The sequence below is a fragment of the Frankliniella occidentalis genome, unplaced genomic scaffold (assembly GCF_000697945.3).
Source record: "Frankliniella occidentalis isolate FOCC.00 unplaced genomic scaffold, Focc_3.1 Scaffold24, whole genome shotgun sequence".
Taxonomy (NCBI): domain Eukaryota; kingdom Metazoa; phylum Arthropoda; class Insecta; order Thysanoptera; family Thripidae; genus Frankliniella; species Frankliniella occidentalis.
The window spans coordinates 1,776,876-1,781,865 of record NW_026267154.1 but is presented as its reverse complement, the minus strand read 5'-3'; positions in this window follow the sequence as shown (position 1 = coordinate 1,781,865).

Sequence of the window (4,990 nt, the reverse complement as noted above, 5' to 3'; positions counted from 1 at the left end):
AGACAGACAGACAGACAGACAAAGACAGAGAAAGTGCGTGTGCGTGTGCGATGACGTTGGCTCTGGGGGGCTGCTTCCTGGAGGGGATTGTAGCCCAGTCAGCCGGGAGCAAGGCGGGAGGCTGAGTGGAGGAGCGCGAGGTGCGAAAGTTTGCGGGGTCCTTACCGTGCACACGGCACGAGGCGGGCGGGTGCGCCAACACTACAATATTCGGCTCCAAACTCGAACCACGTAGCAGCGGCCGTGAGAGCCGCACGTGAGCACCACGGGAAGTTATTGGCATATTATTGCTTGTTGTGCGAGGCGTAAATACGGTTTCTAGGAAGACGTGTCGTTATATTTTCCAACCGCTTGCGAACAAACTACTCGACAAACCAATAATGCCAATAATAATGCCGCCCGAGTTCTTGCTTCCGAGAAAATGCCCACGGAAAAATATGACCTGCATGGCTAGACAAATAGCTAAACGAGGGAAAACGACATATTCTTAGCTATGCAGCTAAAAGTTTATAGCAATCTTTAGCAACAGAACTAAATTGTAGGTACATAGCAAAAGTAAAATAGCATTGTTTTTTCGGTTGCCCCGAACTTGACGTAAAGTGCTCGGAAAAGAATGATTTGGTGAATAATAGCTAAATCAGCTAAGTTATGGATAGCTAATTATTCAGCTGAAAACCAGTGACAAGAGCGCCTAGTAGGGCCGGCTGCGCGCGGTCCCGCGGTGCGCTCGTCATACCTCCACCGCGTCGCGGACCCCCCGGGGCTTCATTCGCCCCGCTAACGCCACGCAACTTTTCGAGAGAGCGGAAAGAAGAACAAGGAACCTCTGCTCCCTTCAAACCTTTGCAAACGAACCGGCAGCACAGAGAGGGGAGCAGCACAGTGCGGGGGCTGCGAACGGGACAGCTGCTGCTTTGGCGCTGAGCACGGCCCTTCAGGCTCTATGCAGCAGTGCACTGGTCGTTGTATTTCAGACTCATCCACTTTGTCAAAGTTGAGTGCAGCAGCAACGTCGATGCACAAATTTCGTTCATCGTGATGAAAAGTTCTCTATGCACAACTAGAAGTGTTGCGGCTATCGCCAGCTAGTAAAAAAAAAAAAAAAGATATAGCAATGAAGGGAGGGGACGCACGCGCTTGCCTCTGGTAAATTTCCAAAGCACTTCCGTATATCTGACTTTGAAGTGATCGAATATCAAGAGCGTATTTTGTAAATAAGATTTTTCTGCAGTCCAAGTTTAGCCCGCTTGGTTTCTCTTAGCGCCTGACAGGTAGGCAGCACCTCGCCTGCAGCGCGTGCGTGTGCGGCGGGCTTGCCTACCCCAGGTCCCGAAGGCGCTCCGCTATGATCTGCCGAATGTGGGAAAAAAACACAAACTGGGTGGGTGTTAGGCAACCAATTTTTGCAAGTCGATCAATTATTTGGCCATGTACCTATATCAGCAATCTGTAAGATACGGAATAACAAATCATTTAGCTTATATTTAGCTAACAATTGGGCTATTTTCGCTAAAAAAAATTCTATCAATAGCTGCTTTTGCTAAAAAAAAATAGTTATGGAACGTAAACTTTAGCTATGTAGCTAAAATTTAGCAACTAACTTTGACTACGTAACTAAATAATTAGGTGTCGCGCGCTAATCCTTTTTTTGCGTGTTACACGAAGACTTCCGACTCACTGCGAGTAACCGGTCGTAACGATGTCGTGAAAAGAGGGATATCGGTCGCGCAGAGCGCAGAGCGCGACGACTTGGATTCCGCGCCTTTCGCCCGCGGAAGAGCCGACATCTTTTCGATATCATCCGCCGGCTCAGCGCTGGTAAGCGCGCGTCCTTCTATGCGCAGCGCCCGACGCTCGCGGCTTCCCCTGCGCGACACCCGGGCGACTTTTACAAGGCTTTTCAACGATGTGAATTATTCCACTCTGGAAAACTTCAGAGAGGCGCAGGCGCGCGGCAAAGGCGGAAAAAGAAAGAAGGGAACTGGCGGCTAAGGAAAGGGAGCCAGTTGTTTGTAGCAGCGGAAGGGGGCACAGGGTTGAATTTAGCGAGGCGCAGTGGGGACAGAGGGAAAAAGGGGGGGGGGGCGAGAAAACAGAAAGAAATAATAAGCGAAAGCTAAAAGCTCCCTTCGTCATGTCGAGTGTCAAATCAGGACGAGACTTTGCAAATGGAAACTGCTGCAAAATAGATTGGGAGACCACCGCGGCGTGTCCGACCAAGCCGAGTGAAATTGAAAAAGTTCTTGTTGTTTGCAGGGGGAGGGGAACACTCCACTCGCCCCCCACCCCCTTTTTCCCTTGACACCCTGGAGCAGGGGGAACGATACAGGGCACGTAGGGGGGCGATCCAAGGTAAAAAAAATAAAGAGGGAGGGGGGGATTAACATGAAGTGTGCTTCAGCATGGTAATAAAAGATACATCGTCGCCACAACGCAAACAGAGGTGCGAAAGACTTTACTGAGAGAATCACACACACTGTGATCCCAACCGTGTACATAGTTCACTCTTCCTTGTGTGTACTTATGAAAGCACACACAAGGAAGAGTGTACTTTGTACACAGTTGGGTTAACAGTGCACAATTTTGCTGCCATACATATTACACCTCCAAGAAAACAAAAAGGTTAGCTATAGCTAAACCAATAGCTATAAATGCGGAATAATAAATTATTATGCTGTGTGGTTAATAAATTTAAAAAAAATCTGCCCTTAGACAATTTATATAGACAATGTGGCTACATGTATAAGCGACATAGCTATATAACTTATCCCGTCCCCTGGTTGAGCTTTACAGCTAGTTCTTTTTACCGTGTCGCTGAGGCTAGGGCATCAAACAACGTTGTTGGAAACGGTACCCGAGGATTTTCCATTCCTAACAGCGCAAGAGGAATAACAAAATAAACCACGTCGAACAAAAGCGAACAGCAGCAGGAGAAGAGCGGTCCGCCCCAACCTTATCCAAGGAGGCGCGCCGTCGTTGGTGCTGGTGGTCCCGGCCGCAGCGCAGCGTCTTGGAAAACATTTTGAGACGAGCCGCTCGCAGTAACAAGCCACCTGGAGCCAAACGGGGAACGGGGGAGAGAGGGCCGGGCCAAGAGGGCGCTCCGTGCAGCAGCAGCAGCAGCAGCAGCACCGGGGCCAGCCGAGCGGAGCGGCGAAGCAGCGGGCGGGAAGCGCCTAAACGAGAGGGTTTGGGACCGGCAGGGTTATGGCCGGGCTAACTCGAAGCTATAACCGGCACGGGCCGCCATCCTCACCGCCACCGCAAGCCCTCCGCGTCATAACCTTCTCATTCGCGTCGGTCGCCCCTCTCCCCCCTCTTTCTCTCACGCCCCGCCGTGAGCTCGGAACGGAAATCTTATGTTCCGGAATAAGAAAAGAGCGAGAGAGGTAAAAAAAGAACAAGAAAAGGGATTTACTTTGTATTTTCGTTCTTTAAAAAAGCCCTGCTTGCGGGAAACAGGGCCACAGGCAAATTTCCCATGACATATGCGTGTGTTGTAAAGTTATAATTTAAAATTGTAAAATTATTTGTAGGTACCATCATATATCGGTTTAGAATAATTAATTCGAAGAGCAAGGATGGGCCGTCGTAAATTTGCAACGATAATTTTTGATAATCAACAAAAATATGTTGTAAATTTGGGGAGATATTTTTTACAGTGGCTAGGAGGCGCGCTTTTTTTCCCCCGGGAAAGACGCGTCTTTGATATTTTCTACCTGATTTTCAAAAATAATGCATTGTGTCCTATAAGAATTCAAACACAATAGACATTTGTGTATGTAGTTTGCTCACCAATTTACAAAGTAACTTTGTTGCGCCAATTCCACAATATCAACGAAAGCCCCATGAAAATATGCAACCCGCTCCGTCAGACGGACATAAAACCGCACCTGCTCTCCATTTCTAGCTCTAGCTGCTGGTAAGGATTTTAATTTTTCCCAGATAGTAAAAGTTTTCCAGGAGAATAACGATTTTTTTTGCGAAAAATATTCCGTGAATTTTTTTTTAAAAAAATAGGAGGTCTCTTTTGAAAATTTTCGTTATTTTTCCTGTTTTTTGTCGTTTTTTCTGTGACTTTCAACTTTTTCTGTTTGCCTTTCCGGCTTTCCAATCTCTACTAGCTGCCTTCGCGCGCTGCGCTATCGCGAGCATGTGTATCTTGCTGTAAAACGGTTCGGGCGTGCTCAGCAGAACACCGATCTGCTCTCCGCGATCTGCCGTGCCGGATCCCGCGTAGCGTGGATATATACCGTTACTCGTACCGCTGCTGTAACGCGGCGCAGCCGGCCGGGCCGGGGATCCGCCGAGTCACTGAGTCAGCGAGCGGGGTTGAAGGGTGACGGCGCAAGAATCTGTAAGGCGAAGGGCAGGGGGCGGGGCACTGCCAACATTGTCATCGCACAACGCTACGAAATAAACTCTGCGCGGTAAAAAAAAATGCCTTATGTTTTGTTCAGGAAAAAGGACGTCTCCTCAAAAAATGTGGGAATTCCCCTCATTTCTTCCCAAAAGTTTTGTCTCGAGCATGCGAGTTCCTGAAAGTTTTCTCTTTTCTCTCAAAAAATATGAGATTTTGTGCTGTTTTTTTTTTACCGTAAACTCTGGGGCAGATTTTTTCTCAGCTGACTCACACGTGTGATACACCTCATATAGATTCATTTATGAAATGGGTTGTTTGTTTTTGACTCATTTATTCAAAATAAACGTTGCATGTAGTCTTGTCAACAACAACTACTACAAAAATAGCGTGCGGGTGAAAGAGGAGAAGATCAGAAGATGAAGTCAGCCAATTCGTGACGCTTTTATATTTCAGCGCACCGCTCGCCAAAGTGGGACCCTCGTGCAAGTCGAGCAGCAGCGGTCGAACGGTCAACACTTCCATCGGACGACAGAGGAGGGGAAGGACACGCGGCGAGTCATCGTCAAGTCTTAGCCTGAGGCGGCTGGAGAGAGAGAGAGAGAGAGAGAGAGAGAGAGAGAGAGAGAG